The sequence below is a fragment of the Pygocentrus nattereri genome, chromosome 25, assembly GCF_015220715.1.
Source record: "Pygocentrus nattereri isolate fPygNat1 chromosome 25, fPygNat1.pri, whole genome shotgun sequence".
Classification (NCBI taxonomy): domain Eukaryota; kingdom Metazoa; phylum Chordata; class Actinopteri; order Characiformes; family Serrasalmidae; genus Pygocentrus; species Pygocentrus nattereri.
Genome location: NC_051235.1, coordinates 23822666 through 23840255, shown reverse-complemented (window position 1 = coordinate 23840255; position 17590 = coordinate 23822666).

The following is a 17590-nucleotide window of genomic DNA, read 5'->3' as shown; positions in this document are numbered from 1 at the left end:
GTATCTTTGCTAGTTACCAATAGGTTAGAGAGAGAGAGAGACGGTCCTGAGCTCAGACACTGCTAGAAACAAAAAGTCCATGTTGATGCCTCGAGAAAAAGGAACAGAGTTAAACACAGTACAGTGCAATACAATACATTTCAATAAGTGCAGTACATTACAGTTAGTTACTTAACTCAGTGCTCATTTAAGTGCTGTATAAAGAGATGTGTCTTCAGTCTGCGAACTTAGGAACTTCCACCACTGTGGTACTAAGCATTTAAGAGAACTTCCACAGTCCTCCATATATTGCTGCTGTCGGGACAAAACCTCGTATCTCCATTTTTGGTGTTTTTTCAGTTTTTGACATAATTTAAAAATGTTGCCCTTTACATTGTATATACATTTCATAATGAATGAACCAAAAGAAATGGCCAAAAGTGACTGGGAGTCAGGTTACATTGACTTACATTAAAATCAAAGAAATTTTTTTTTCCTTCTCCTGTAAAGTTACCATTTTGGAGATACAAGGTTTTCTTCTTTCAACAGCAATGTACTTATACATTATATTTTGGGGAATTGGGCTTCATCCTCGGCTGTCATGCTCCAGCACAACAGCAGATGGAGCTACTCTGTTAAACGTGATTCAACTGGCAGCAGATGCAGAGCTCCTATGTTGACTTTATCAACTTGCTGTCTTCAGCTGCTCCTCAGAAGCTCCTTTTTATGAGTTCGGAAATCGAAAATGTTTTCAGTACGTGATTTTGGTCAAACTACTTTCTTCCAACAAACACACCGTTATCTCTCTGTTATTAAAAAGAGCATTATTAGTCATGAATGCAATAAAATGGAGAGAGTGTTTATTAGATAGCACGAATAAAAGGAATCCTAATTGACAGATGAGTCCAATCTTAATTGGACTCCAGCCCTTCATGATTGCAACATTAGGTTCCCCAAATTATATATTGTCCTGAGTGGCCTAAGCAAACAGACCTCCAGCACTGTTATTGCTTTACTGCTTTTTTCAGTCAGGTATACCAAAAACATTCATTACAGATTTGCTGCATAATTTGCTTTTCACTAAACGGTTTATGGCCTGCATCACTAAGGCAAAGCCTGGATAGCATTAGTTCATTTTGGAGGGCTTTAAGGTAAATTCCACTGTTGGTGTGGGTGCCCTAAAGTAAAATAGAGGTCATGATGTCTACAATGTAAAGATAACTAGTTTTGTTTATTATCCAAATGATGCTACACATACACTGTGGTGTTATTTTTTATCTGATGTCAAAAGGATACAAAAATGGTGCTAAATTTCTAAAAAATATTTTTATTGGGGAGTCATTTATGCTCTTTTATGTATTTCATGGAAATAACTAAAAGATACAAGATTCTACAGAAATGCACACTGCAGGCAAAAACCCAATCGTTTAGCAAATGCTCAGGTTTCAGGTAACACATCGTAAAATAACTTTCTGAGAGGCAGCCTTTAAAGGCTTTGGACCCCAGGTTACTAGCCCTGCCATTGTGTGTTATTCGGACTTGCTAATTTCTCTAGAATGCTGTTTTTCATCAAATCAATCTGGATGAATTTGTTTATTTCTCAGTTGTAGATTATACTAAAATTTGAATAAATTGGTGGAATTCCCCTTTAAGGCCATGATAATGAGACAGTCCTCTAATCCTCAAATAGACCATTTTACGAGGCCACATTTGCAGCATAAACTATTTGGCATGGCTAAATTTGAAATAGAGTGATAGCAGAAACTCAGATTAAAGTCAGCTGTGAGTGACTGTAAAACCACACCCTGCTGAACAGACCCTCCTCTCATATACTGCCACTGCACTGTTCGTTAGCCAAGAATGGGGTGCTAAAGAGCAAAGTTTCTGTTTGAAGTTTGAAGCCTCTGTATTCTTGAGTGTTTTTAGTACTCTATATTTTGTCTAATGTCTTTTTCTACTTTTTCTCAAGGTCAAATGAAAAAAGAAAGTAAGGACATCTTTACCAAAAAGCAATACATAATACTCACAGAATGATCTATGATGTTTATCCATGTCATTTTCTGCCTTTTAACCATGCTGTTAATTTATGCACTGAGAAATACCAAAAATTTTAGAATTTAATTTTATTTCCCTTGCAATTTACTGAAACTGTCTTTCCATAACTTGAATGAATCTTCAGCAGGGGGGTTCCACTGCTTTTTCAAAAGTTCTGCATATTTAAACGATTTAGATATAAACAATGTCATTCAGAGTGGTTTGATGTAAAGCTCTATTACAGGGAAACTCAGAATTGTTCACAAAGGTAGTGATAGGAACCAGACACCCCAAAGTCCTTAATACCTCGGAAAGCTACTTTACAGAAAGTTATTACATGAAACAGCAACAAATTTGTTGGCTGATGTCTGAAACATGTTTTATAGTAAGTTTGAGATGGTTTAGTTTTTTCTTTGCAGTGTATTATACAGCAAAATAGCCTCCAAAGAATTTGATTGATCACTATTTTACCATTATCAACATTATAAAAACTCAGAAGACAAGTGTAGCTTCACTGCTGGCTTTGGATAGTACATAATATGGTTATATATGTGTCGCAGACATTGTGACCCCTGGTTCTTCTCACCACCACTGTAAAGAATTCTGAGTCCATATGTTTCTCTACAGCTAAATTCCCCTTTCTGTTTCACTGTGAACTGCAGTTACATTTTTATAAGCTTATTTTAAAGATATAAAGCTATTGTAAACTGTGTTAAGCTTAACAGTACCATAGCACCAGCTGTGTGAGGAGAAACAGAACAGCCTTCTGCTCAAACACAAGTCTTATAGGCCTGCTCATGATGAGGTCAGCATTATGTTTGCTTTAAACATTTACAGTCTTAAACAGCAATCCGTTTGAAATCAAATCCCAGAACAAGTATGCATTTTCCAAGAGAAATTCTTTAGCAAGCGGAGAGTGAATTATGCTATCAGGCTGCAGTTCCTCATTGTTTGAAGTTTGTGTGAGGAGGCACCAGGGGGGAGACAAGCTTTTGGCAGTGAGGCCTGCTGGACAACAGAGCGGAGAACAGGCCTCGAGTGATCCTTTACACCTAAAACAAACTAAGATGAATTCAGCTGCTATACCAACCCAGTACGAGCTGCTTGGCTGCTCTTCATCATCAAGAAGTCAAAAACTGAATTTGAGTACGTTCACAAATCGAAGTACCTTTAAAGGTGAGGTGGTGCAATAAATATAATTGATTTTAAGATTAATATCTTCATGGTGTTGCCTCTCTACCTTCGCAAAATGATTAGATAATGGTTCAACATTGTTGCTTTCATAACAGAATCGTGTTGCTCCTATTTGTATTTCTTTACATCATTTAAAACACCAGCTTTACTTTACATTATGTTAATATTTCATGATGAATGAATTAATAGAGATGGTCCAAAATTACTCAAAGCTACATTAGAATACATTATTCAATTATTACAGTTTAAGATAAAGAGGCATTCTGGCCTAAAACTAGCCTTTAATATGTTATTTGTCATATTATGTAGAATTCCATAGTGTAGCATCGCATCCCTTGGAGTTATTTGCAATATATGACCAAAAGTATGTGGACACCCGACCATTAAACCTATGTGAGATCCCATTCCAAAACCATGGGCGTTAACACCGAGTTGCCCCCCTCTTTGCCACTGTAACAGCCTCCACTCTTCTAGGAAAGCTTTCACAAGATTTTGGACTGTGTCTGTTGGACTTTGTGCCCATTCAGTCAAAAGAACATTTGTAAGGTCAGGCACTGATGTTGGACAAGAGGACCTGGCTCTGACTCAACGGTCCAGTTCATCCAAAAGGTGTTCAGTGGGGTTGAGGTCAGGGCTCTGTACAGCCCACTGGAGTTCCTCTACACCAAACTCTGAAAAACTGCCCCAGTATCCTTCCTCGACTATACTTTACTCTTGGCACTATGTATTCAGGTACAGAACGTTCTCCTGGCATCCACCAAGCATAGATTTGTTCTTCAGACTGCCAGATAGTGGAACATGAGTCTAGAGGCGGAAGGCTTTACACTACTCCAGTTGACACTTGGCATTGCGCATGGTGATTATAGGCTTGTGTGGAAACTCATATTATGGAACCTTATCTCATGACGCTCCCAACACACAGTTCTTGTGCTAATGTTGCTTCCAGAGGCAGTTTTAAACTCCACAGTGAGTGATACAACAGAGGATGTGCAATTTTTACTGAATATACATTTCAGCACTCAGCAGCCTCTATGAGTTTGCGTTGTCTACCACTTTATAACTGAGCTGTTGTTGCTCTTAGACACTTACAGTTCATGTGCAGATCTAGCAGGACAGACATTTCAAACTGATATGTGGCAAAGGTAGCATCTTATGACAGTGCCACCTTTAAAGTCACTGACTACTACTGCTAGACTAGTCTACTACCAACATCCATCTTTGGAGATTGCGTGGCTTTTACACCTGTTAGTAATGAGTGTGACTGCAACACCTTAACTCAATAATTAGGAGGGCTGTCTGCATACTTACAGTGTTCAAGCATTTTGCAATCAAAAATATGTTCCTAGACTGTGCAGATTAAGAAACAGCGCTCTGCTGGTCATCCCAGAAAGCCAGCTGAAGCGGGGGAGTAAGCTTTCTGTAACCAAGCTCTGGAATTCTCAGAAAAGCTGGAAGTGATTCACTCTCTTAGCATATTTTTAGAATATCTTAAAAGATATTTACACTACATTTAATCAGAATCAGTGCCTCACATGAATTTGAATCTATTTTTCAGTTACATTTTACTGTCATAGTTATTAATTTTCTCTTTTCTCTTTATATTTATTACATTTATTTCCTTTCATTTCATTGTATGCATTTAATCTACCTGTAATTTATCAATAACTTTTAACTCTTTTATTAATCGATCAATCGGCACTATATGAATAAAACACATTATTATCAGTAGTATTACTAACAATGTTGCTACATGAGTAGGCAGCACAAGCAGGACTAATGAAAGTTTAGCATGCTGGAGTAGAGAAGAGAAACCCCCCTGGCCTCCCTCTCTCTCACACTCAGCAGATGATGAAGCGTGGAGGAGTGGCCGGCCGTTTGCAGGCATGCGTTTGATAGGAGTGCTGTCTAATCGTCTTCAGGATAAACATGGCAGGGGAAGGTAGTGGAATGCCTCTGCTGTGGGGGCGGCAGGGGGTCAGAGAAAGGCCAAGGCAGGTGGTCTGCATCAGCCTTTGGATGACAGCCCCCTAGCACCCTCCAAACACAGACAGACAGTGTGGGACGGATTACAATATGAAGGAGAGCTGGAGAGGAAAGGTCTGTGTGGGCTCCTTTAAAACAGAATTCTCTGCATCTCTTTTTAACTATTAAAAGCCTAGAGATATTTCTATGATTTAAATATCTTACAGATTTGATTTAAATGTATTCCTTACATAATTTAATATCTATATTTTGAATTTACATTCTGTGTCAACAGGTTCTGCATTTCAGTGTCAAACAAGCACAAAAACACATGACAAACATGTAAAAGATCTTCCTGTAAAACAAGATTATAGACACAACAATCAATTTCCACCAAATTTTACTCAAATGTAATAACAACAAGGGGAAGGTTTGTGAGCGAACTTTAAGTTGGCTTGACAAAACAGTTGCTCTGAAATCCCAGATGGTTGCTAAGGTGTTGTTAGACAATTGCTATGGTATCCCAGCTGGTTGCTAAGTTGTTGCTTGTCCATTCCTATGGTAACCCAGGTGGTTGTTAATATGTGGGTATATATGCATGCTAGTATGTATGTGATGTATATGTAATGTCTATGATTTTAGCGTGAGAGATGTTCTTTGTGATATCATTAGAATTTTCTCAACCTTCCACCATTCATGGGGAAAAAACTGCACTTAAACAAATGCTGTGCTAAAACCACACATGCGATCAGTCCCAAAAGCACAATTCCTGTTTAGGTGGTTCTAGCTCGAAAAACTGCTATCTGAGAAAATGCAACCAAAAAAAAAAAAAAAGAAAAGTAAAGCAAAGAACATTAAGTCAGCTTTGTCAAGCCAACTCAATAAAATATTTCCTCTTTTACTCACAAGCACAAATAAGGCATTGGTTGAAAGTTTAGAATCCACTTTTTCGACAGAACTCCAGCGATAAATAATTAAAACTGAATTACATCATGCTTTTGTAACTGTAAAACCAGACAGTAGTGGACTCATATATTAATTTAACTTTTATAACATTTATTTAACTTTAAATAATATATAAGTCTTATATATAATATATAAGCCTTTATAAGTCAGTGAAACACATTAAAATAGACTTTGGATGTTTTCTGTAAAATCATCAGTCAGTTTGACTGACTTGGCAATAAGCAAGATAAATTTCAGCGCTGCTTGATTTACATCCTGCTAGAATTCTCTCTGCGCTCCTGCTACTAACATACCTACCCTTCTCTCTCTCTTGAGGATGCATATAAATCTCGGCATGTGAGCACAACTGAATTTTGAGAGATATCAGAGCCAAAATATTTGACTCTCTTCACTTTTCCATGTTTAACCACTGTCTGCTAGTTTTGTGTTTTAGAATGACACTCTCTTAAAAATAAAGGCACCACAAAATTCATCACTGGTTCCCTGAAGAGACATTTTTGCAAATGAGATGTACAAGTGCGATGAATCTTTTTAACATTTAGAGACTTGAATTATGAAAAGGTTCTGAGCCAATTCATTTGTTTCTAAAACCATAATGTCCAAGAACCGCTGAGGAACCTTTGTGTTTAAGAGTGCAGAGGCCATGGCCAGGAGGGCACATGTAATATAACACTAATGAACATTCTGTGCATGAATCCTAGCATGTGCCCTGTCTGAGAAGCACTCATGTTGACTTATGCTGAGAGGGGAGTCGGATAACGGCAGGTTATTAGTTCACTTTACATTCTCAGCAGAAGGCTTGTTTTGTTTTCGAGGCCTCCCTGGGGACGGTGACTCCTACAGCCCTGATGAGCAACACTCCACGCATGTGCCAAGAGAGTCACTGTGTCTCTTTTTTTGATGCTTACAGTCATGGATTGGCAAAAAAGATCACACTTACACAATATTTTCCCCTTAACCCAAAGTACCTGGCTAAGCAATAGTAGCATGTTTAGAAGCCTGAATTTTGCCCGTTTTTGACAGTGTAGTTCTACCAGCTCCATTTGCATGTTCTTTGGTGCACTCTCCACTTCAGCTGTAGACACATACACACACAGACACACACACACACACACACACACACACATTTTCTAAGCCACTTCTCCCTCAGGGTCACTGGACCTGGATGGGGGTGCTGGAGCCTATCCCAGCAGTCATTGGGCAGAAGGCAGGATACACCCTGGACAGGTCGGCAGTCCATCGCACGGCAGACAGACAGACAGACATACACAATCACTCACACACAGGGGCAATGTAACATGTCCAGTTGGCCTGACTGCATGTCTTTGGACTGTGGGAGGAAACCGGAGAACCCGGAGGAAACATGCAAACTCCACACAGAGAGGACCCCAGTTGTTGAATCGAACCCAGGCCCTCCTTGCTGTGAGGCGACAGCACTACCCACTGCACCACTGTGCCGCCTCAGCTGTAAACAGATTCCGAAAAACTTCAAAGTTGAACTTCTGGGTCTTGAAGTCTGTAAATCGTCCTGCAAAATCTGTGCAAAATGTGTACAATATGATTACAGTATGATTTAAAAGGCTTTCACATGACTATGCAGTGGTGGACACAAACGAAGTAAATGTAATTCGTTACTGTACTTAAGTAGTTTTTTGTGCATTTGTACTTTACTGAAGTTTTTCCATTTTGGGTGACTTTTTACTTTCACTCTGTTACATTGCAAAGTCAAGTATCTTACTTTTTACTCCACTACATTTGGGTCATTCCTTTTGTCTTATGTGTGTATGAAAACATAACATGTCGAAACAAAAGATGTGTGAAGAAAGTACACCAATCAGGTTACAGTGTACACTTTGTTTTGAGCTTGTTTTGACCTGGAAGACATACCTATCCAGTGCAAGCATATGGTTCAACATCAGTGCAGTGTAAAATCAATACTGTAAAGGAAACTCATTTATGATCCTGAGTTTAGCAAGCAAGCAAGCAAAATTTATTTATATAGCACTTTTTACAACAGGTGTTGTCACAAAGCAGCTTTACAGAACAATCAGTATTACAGAGAGAAAAGAAAAGAAAATCTGGGTCCAAGCCCCCATGAGCAAGCCAGTGGCGACGGTGGCAAGGAAAAACTCCCAAAAAGAGGAAGAAACCTTGAGAGGAACCAAGACTCAGAAGGGGAACCCATCCTCCTACGGTCGACACCGGCTAGCAAACATTATTAGTATGAAGTATTATAGTACAAAGCGGGAAAAGAAAGATCTGAGGGTGAGGATTGCACAGCGTTGTAAAGCAAGAAGCTCAGTGGTGGTCAAGTCGGTCCAGAAGGCTGGTGAGCAGCGGCAGAAGAGGCAACAGCATCAGATGCATAGGATGGGCAGCTGATCAACTCGGCAGAGAAAGCAAAGAAAAACACAGAGTCAGTTCTGTAAAGAGTGGCTGACCACAGATTACAATATAGCAATATAGCAGAGCAGTAGAGACTCCTGCATGTCTAGATCTGACAGGGAAGACTAATCACCAAAGGCTTGACTATACAAGTAAGTTTTTAACCTAGACTTAAATACTGAGGCTGTGTCTGATTCCCGAACATTAACAGGAAGATTATTCCAGAGCTGGGGGGCTTTGTATGAGAAAGCTCTCCCCCCGATGTAACTTTATTAATTCTAGGTACCAGTAGTAAGCCTTGTGATCTAAGTAGGCGTGATGGTTCATAGTAGGAGAGAAGCTCACTGAGGCACTGAGGGGCGAGTCCGTTTAGAGCTTTATTGGTCAATAATAGAATTTTATAATCAATGCGAAATTTAACTGGTAACCAGTGTAGGGTTGACAAAGCTGGGCTGATATGGTCGAACTTTCTGGTTCTTGTGAGACTCTGGCTGCAGCGTTCTGGACCAGCTGAAGCTTGTTGAGGCTTTTGCTGTGACATCCCAACAGCAGGGCATTACAGTGATCCAGCCTTGAAGTAATAAATGCATGAACTAATTTTTCTGCGTTCTGTAGAGATAATGCATTTCTTAATTTAGTGATATTGCGGAGATGCAGGAAGGCTGTTGTAGTGATATTAGTTATATGTGCGTCCAAGGACAAATCAGCGTCTATCACGACACCAAGATTTTTAACAGATGAGCTTGATGCAGCTGAGAGATTGTAAAATGTTAAGTTAGACAGTTTGTTTGTAGCTGCTTTTGGACCAAGGAGGAGGGCTTCAGTTTTATCTGAGTTAAGTAGCAGAAAGTTACTTGACATCCAATCTTTTACGTCTTTTACACAGTCCTCAATCTTGCTAAGTTTAATTTTATCATCCGGTTTGCTTATAACTGAGTGTCATCGGCATAGCAGTGGAATTTTATGTCGTGTTTACTTATAATGGTGCCTAATGGTTGCATATATATTGTGAATAGTATAGGTCCTAAAACAGAGCCTTGTGGAACACCATACTTTACTTTTGCAAGGACAGATGATTCGCCCTTTACATTAACGATCTGATAGCGATCAGTGAGGTAGGACCTGAACCAGGAAAGAGCTGTTCCTGTTACCCCTACAAGGTTTTCTAGTCTATGTAGTAAGATAGAGTGGTCTATTGTGTCAAATGCTGTACTAAGGTCAAGGAGGACTAGCAAAGACACATTTCCTTAGTCAGAGAATGACAGGAGATCGTTTACAATTTTTACTAGAACTGTTTCTGTACTGTGATGTGGCCTAAAACCAGACTGAAATGTTTCATTTCAACTGTTTACCACCTGAGTGTCTTGTTTAAATTCAGACAAACATCACGTTAAGGAGGAAAACTGCGTTCTGATTTCAGATTCATGTTGGCTGTAAGGCAAGACGCTGCCCCCTCCATTATCGTATGTATGCTTGCTCTATCTGCTTCCATGACCGTGACCTTCACTGTCATGGATTCTTTAAACGTGATGCAGCACTAAAATGGAAACACGAAGATGTTTAATTATTTCATAGTTGGACATCACTGCACCTGTGGCTCTGTGGACCCCACTAGGGATCTTGTCTGCCTTGTCCACTGAGAAAGTTACCATCCATTCTGGCTCTCAGTCTTCTAATGTCAATGAGTCTTTTCTTCCTACCGCATGTAGTGTGGCCACCACTTAGCGTATAACAGCAGCAATACCAATAGCTGAGTGAAGACCAATTTTGATCAGTAAGTGGAAATCTTTACTTTCTTTGAATTTGTGATGAGAAAACAGATCGTGTACAGATTACTTTGTTTTATTTCCAGTCAGAACATTAATTAATTAAAACTCCATTAAGCATTAATTTGTGTTAGGAAAGGCAATATAGTTAACAGAACCTCACACAGAAACCTCAACAACTAAATAATATCACGGTTTCAAGGATTAACTGTGGAGACTCATTTTCAGTTTTTCAAAGAAATCTGCTGCAACATTTTTCCACACCTCCAAAGTTCAGTCTTAGAACTTGGTTGCGTTTTCTGCTTCTCACAATCCAAGTAATTAAAACGCATTCAGTGATGTTGAGGTCTGGACTCTGGGGCGGTCAGTCCATTGTTCTGAGACCTCCAGCAGATTTTTTGTCTATTACCTTTTCTCAGTAAGAACTTCTTGAGAGCTGCACATCCTTTCAGACTCATAGTGCTGAGTTGTTTTTCTTACAGTGGAAGGATGGACAGAAATACTTGTGGATTTTTCCAACAGAGGAGCTTGATTTTCTCCTCTCTCTCAAAGATGAAGGTTTTGCTGGTCTTCCAGGTCTTGCACAGTTGCAGCACTCCTATTTTCTCCATATACTTTCAATATTTTTTTTACCTCCAGTTACGGAAACTCCTGTTTTTTCACATATTTTTCTTTTCATTTTCTCTTTCATTGTGCAGGTGGATTATCTTAGATCCAATCTCCTCAGAATTATCTCCTGAATAAATCACCTGCACTTAGTGGCCACTTTGACTAGACATTAAATAAATTCAGGATGATCTCTGACTTTTGCACAGTATATAATAAAAGGCAGTTCTTCAGGGGTTCTTTACTAAAAGAAATTGCTCTATTTCTGCCTATCTTTGTAAAGAACAATTTAAGCATGAAATTGTTGTATAGAGAACCATTCCCTTCACTACACTCTTAAAAAAGTTTTTTTTTTTTTCAAGGGTTCTTTAGAAAAGAAAAAGGTTCTATATAGAACCATGAACACTCAAAGAGCCATTTGCATGATTAAATAGTTCTTTGCATAGTAAAATGGTTCTTCAGATTGATAGAGAATGTGTTGTATATGCTTGTATACAAAACCTTTTTGAAAAGAGTTCTATATAGCACCAAAAGGTTCTTCTATTGTAAGAAGCTTGATATCATAACAGTAGAAAAACTTTTTGGTGCTATATAGAACTATATAGAAACCAAAGAGGTTTTTTTGTAGAAACATTATCAGTCTGAAGAGCCATTTAATGGTGCAAAGAACACTTTAATCATGCACATGGTTGAGCGTTCGTGGTTCTATCTAGAATCATTTTATTTACTGAAGAAGAACCTAGTAACTAACCAATTACTCTCCACTGAAACTAAATTAAGTTTTACAGTACATTCCTTAAGCTGACAGCACTGAGAGTAACTGCTAGTTATATTAGATTAAATTCACTATCCACTTTATCAGAAATACCTAAGTTATACAGCCACTCGATGGCCATATCATGAAGTCCACCTACCTGGTCAGTCATGGGCTGGAGGTTAGGGATCCAGCCTCGTGACCGGAAGGTCGCCGGTTCGATCCCCAGAGCCGACAGCACATGACTGAGGTGTCCTTGAGCAAGACACCTAACCCCCAACTGCTCCCCGGGTGCTGCGGATTGGGCTGCCCACCGCTCCGGGCAAGTGTGCTCACTGCCCCTAGTGTGTGTGTGCTCACTAGTGTGTATGTGGTGGTTCATTTCACGGATGGGTTAAATGCGGAGGTGAAATTTCCCCGTTGTGGGACTAATAAGGGTCTCTTAATTAATCTTGATCTTATATCTATATATTGTATAACCTCCATAGAAAAGCACTGCTAATAGAATGGGACACTCTGGACCAGCTGCACCATGAGTCACCATGCCCAATACCAGGTGTCTGCTAGAGGGATCTGAAGTGCCCTAGCATTGGAGTATAGAACAGTGAAACTGTGTTCTCTGGAGTGATGGAGCTCCATCCAATACCTATGGGATGAGCTAGAGTGGCATATATGATCCAGAACCCAGCATCAACACCTGATCTCACTAGTGCTCTTATGGTTGAATGCAGTCAAATCCTCACGTCCAAATGTTCCAACATCTCATAAAGCCCTCACATAAAAGTAGAGACTATCATTGCAGCAAATGTCAGACATCCTCCCTATTAATATGCTTGATTTCTGAAGAAACACTGGAGCACCAGGTATTTGCAAACCCTTGGACAAAGCCCTCTAACCCATTCATTGCTGCTTGGATTTAGACCATAATATGCTGCTGACCAGATATTATTTCATCTACAAGTAAGTTTAACATTGAAGGTGACAATATTCACAGGACTGCCCCATCTAACAGATGCTCCACAGATGCTTCTATAAGCATGCATGTACATCTGTATAGAGATCTAGATATGAAGCTCTTGCTTAGTGCCATGCCATTACCTTCTACTTAAATTTTACTTACACCCACCATCCCAGCTGACCTACCTTTTTATTAAAGGAAAAGGGAGAGAGACACAGCATGTGGCCGCTGAATTATGCAAACTGCAGCGTCCTCTTAAGAGCTTAGAAAGCCTGGTGTGCAGTTGTGGAGAGAAACAAGGTCTGACAGTACCACTCAAGGGGGAGGGTCCATATGAAATATTCATTTTTCTTAGTGGTTAAGGCAAGCCTGTGTGGAGGTGATGGACAACAGGTCAGTGCCCTGACCTTCTAGCCCCTCTGCAGTCTGGAACTCTTCATCACTTTCCTCCTTGACTACTAGGCCTCTGTCAGGATAAAGAAAACATTGCCCAACTCAAGAAACCTGCTAAGTAAGAATATTCATTATTAGGTTGCTGCTTTAATCACAAAATATATTACAGAAACTTGTGGTAACGTGATTGGCCTTAAAGAAATGTGATCACCTAACGAAACTATTGAGATAATGCTCAATTAAAGATTGACCACAAGATTAAAAAGGCCTCAAAATGGTTCTTGAATGTACATCAAATTCGGAGAAAATCTCACATTTCATAGTTATTGTTGCTACATCCATCACATTTTCAGTTCAGGCTATCCGAACTACAACACTTGTGACAACATACTAGTTCAGTATTACAAAGAAACAATTAGAAGCAAACAGAGGACCATATCTGAAAAGTTATCATTCGAAAATAAACCATCTTACAAGATGTTCAGTACAGGCTTATGTGGTTGAACTGCTAGAAAATCCAGCACAGGCCAGCAAAACCAGTTGTGTTTTGGATGCCGGCACACTGGTCAGCTGCAACAGAAGCTGCTATGCTGATCACCACCAAAACCAGCATATGTTGTGTTTTTGATGCTGGTATGGTGGTCAACCAACTTGACAGTTGCTCAGTGACTAGCTAAACCAGCAACAGGCCAATATAAACCAGCTTTGAAAACGGATAAAATATGCATGTTAGTCACATTAATTAGTACAAATAAAATCATGTTTACATTAATCAAACTATATAAACCATTCCATTTTCATGTATAATAAAAAGGAGGTCTTAGCAATGGAAGCTGCCTCCTCAGATCAGCTACTGCTAAAGCTAACACTGGAGCTAGTCAGAGCAACGTCGCATATGAAACAATACAAAAGATGAACTAGTGCATTAATATTTATCTTTACACAGAATGTTTGCTGTGTAGTGCTTTTGAATCTGACTGATTTATCAAGCCAACTGGGAGGAGCTGGAGCATATCTGTAACGGGGAGCGAGGAGGCAGTCGCACGTGCTGAGATAAGCGAGATTTATTAAGGGCAAATCCAAAATCAGGGTCGAGACAGTCCAGGGTCATAGAGCCAACACAGATAGATCAGGGGGCAGACATGATAAATGACACAAAACCTCGAACAATGAACCCGAGGGACGAGGTGGAAAACAGGTGGAGACAATCAGGGGCGGAGTCATGAAACGAGGGGGCTAGACCAAAACAAAATGCACATGGACAGGACTGGGAGGGGCCAATCGTGACACTATCCCAGTGGTCATTGAGTTTGTCATGTTCAGGAATAAAATAACAAATAATCAGGATAGTGTTCCTTTCCGCCATTTCTCTTTCTCATAGTTTAACGGTTCTTTAACTAATTTTCTGCCACTGTTATTCTCACTCAAGGTTTCAGTAACACTTTATTGGGATAGTCCACTTTTGATGCTTTGAAGATACCTAATTTACTTTTAAGTAACAGTCACCTAAATATCTACTAAATTCACCATATTTTTCTATGACTCAAAACCTGCCTTAACCTAAACCCAATCTTCACCCTGGTAGCCCTAACCCTGACCCCACCACTGTTTAGAATCAATTGAGTTTCAACATATAATTTGTTAACAATTTGAACATCTGTAAATAATCTACAGGGGATTATAGTGTACCATCGAAATAAGTAAGACCAAGGTTTCTTTTTTTAGCAGCAAAGCTTTTCCTTCATTTAACTGAAGACGGGATGTTTTAAAAAAGACTATGATTGGCTGCGAGGTGTGTCAATCATAATTCTGCAAAGGGTCAACTTCAGGAGATACTATTAGTTCGGCATAGAACCTATTATATAGAACATTATGGTGATCTTCCTTAAACTTTGAAAGGTTTGCTTTCACACATTTCATTAGATGTTTCTTAAGCATTTCCCTTTGAGAGGTTATTTATGGGCAGGGCTATTCAGCACCAGCAGTTTGGTCATTTCTCCATGCAAACAACCCTGATTCAACCCTTTTAATAATAAAGGTGCCAATAAATGTTCATTGGAGCAGTGCCAACTCTAGTTGCTCTTTCATAGTTAGAACCTTAACTATAAAAGAAGTAGCTGCTCTCATCATCAGTATGAAGTTCAGTGTCCCAGTTAAGCTCCATGGTGTAGGTGCTTCATTCAGTCTTTAGCAGCCCCACGCATCGCTGAATCAATCTGTGAACTTCTGTTTAATATTTGATGAGATTCCTTCTTCTTCACTGCCTTTGTTCTGTTTTGTGGTCCTACTTTTCTAGTCTAGTGTAGTGAGGAGGCAGGGAACCAGAGCAAGCAGATCTATGTACTGGCACAAAAGCAGGTGTCTATGTCTTAAACTGGACTAGCTTTGATTCTAGTGAATTAGTTGGGCCTGAAAATACTAGATCTCCATAGGACAAACCCTGTGGAGGCCTAGAGATGTCCTATGAGTTTAAAACGATGCCTGTAAAGAAGCTCTGGCCATAAACCGAACTGTACATGGTTGTTCCTATCATTCAATGGGAAACACAGCTAATCATGATTTGCCATCTCTCAGCATGTGCCAGTGTTAATAGTCGAGGAACTGCCTTGAGAAACCAAAAGCATTTTATATCATTTATTGTGACCTCCTTGGCCTGACCATTGGAAACCATTCCAAATTTGTACGTTCCACAGAAGCAGGTATTTTAGGCATTAGCCGTGGCTAATTCATGATCTCTGGGATATTAGCATTAATGTTTCACATAATTAAATGTTGTAGTGTAATGGACTGGTTTTAGCAAAGTCACAGTCATCTTCAGTAGCTCCACTTATCATATTTTAGCCTGCCGCTCTGGGAATGTGTTGCCCTTTGCTTTAATAGCATAACCTTTCATTTCCATTCTTCACATCTAAACAGGAAACTGGGGCTCAGTTGAGAAAATGTGAGGGAGGATGAGAAAACAAATTAACTCTCAAATTGAGAAGGCTGGGAATTAGGCCTTTAAACCCCGATTAAGCCATGTTTTCGGAAAGATGTTTCCATATGTGGTGAGTTAACTAACTCTAAAGCTACCATCTGACACAAGTCACTTCCCCCTAAATTTGTAAAAGTTGCATTGTCTTTGTAGCTCTTCTATCTTTGATCAGAAACAGGCTGACGAAAGCTAAGATCTGGCCTCTCTGGTCTCAGCATCTTTTTAGAGGCTCCCAAGAAGCAAAGAGGAAAAGGCAGGTATTGTTCGAAGCACTGCTTATCATATTTCAGTTTGTTTTTGTTTTATTGGGCTTCATATCAATAATAAACACAGGCTAATTCTGGCGATGGAATTGTTTTTATTGGTCAAAGGCGGGAGGGAAGTGTCCCTGAGAGTGAAGCAATGAACTCCAGTGACTTTTTAGTGGTGTTTGTGTGTCCTTAGTCATGAGTGACAGGCTAACTGTAGGAGAAAAGGAAACAAGGATCTCAACACAGATCTCTGTTGGGCATCATGCATTACAGTGAATGACACACACTGACACACTTTACAGAATAGTAGTCACTTCTCAAAGCCTTGTTGCATTAATGTTATCTACTGGTGACTGATATTGCTCCACCATGAGGTCCTTCACTCTTTAAAACAAGGGGGCCAAGTAGGGTTCTTTGGAGCAGTGCCATAGAAGAATCACCCCGAAGAACCTTTTAATGAAATAGTTGTTTTTTCAAAACTATTTTTAAGAGTTTAAAGAACCTAATCTAAAGGTTATGTACCATTCTAAGAGGTTTTTTTTTTCAAAATAACGTCCAAGCTAGCAACCATTTAAGAGTCTTTATTTATAAAAGCATAATATTTTTGCACTTTGACAGAAGCCTTTAAGCTAAATAATGTACATTTTGGGAATCTGGCAACCCCTTTGGTGGAAATGTGTAATTGAATGTGAAGTGCAACATTTTTTAATGTAGGACCCCTTCCCTGAGTGGATGAATCTGATGATTGTGAATGTGTTGAAAGAGCATTCAAAGAGAACTCAGTCAAAACTTGGTAAAAGACATGTGGGTGAATTATCTGCTGCTGTCATCCTATTTTCATCAGTATAAGGCTTTACAGAGTGACACGCAGCAGAAACACACATATTGTTTTTATTTGTATTTATTATTATTTTACAATTTTTTCAACTGACTTCATCCCATTAAAATAAAACGTACATAGTGCAACTTTGTGTTAACCCCTTTTCCTCAGAAGCCTTGAAATCCAATTCCCACATGTTTTGAGGTTCCTTAGTTGAACTAGGCATTTTTTCCAACCAGGCATTTTTCAGTAAAATTGTTGGAAAAACATGTCAATGGAAATGTGTATGATTTACAAAACTGAACTTTCTTCACAGGTCAGCAAGCAAATCAACATTTATAAAGTATTTTCACGGTGCTTAGATGTTATTATTACATTTTTGCCATGTATATGCTAATAAAGTAAGCTTTAGTTATGCTGTTAGTTTTATGTCAGAATGGCCATCTGTGTGGAGACGCGTGAACTGTTTTCACAGCAGGAGATACCCCCCCCCATTATTGCTTCCGAGCAGCTCAACGTGGAATCACAGAGATAACAGTGTTCTAGTT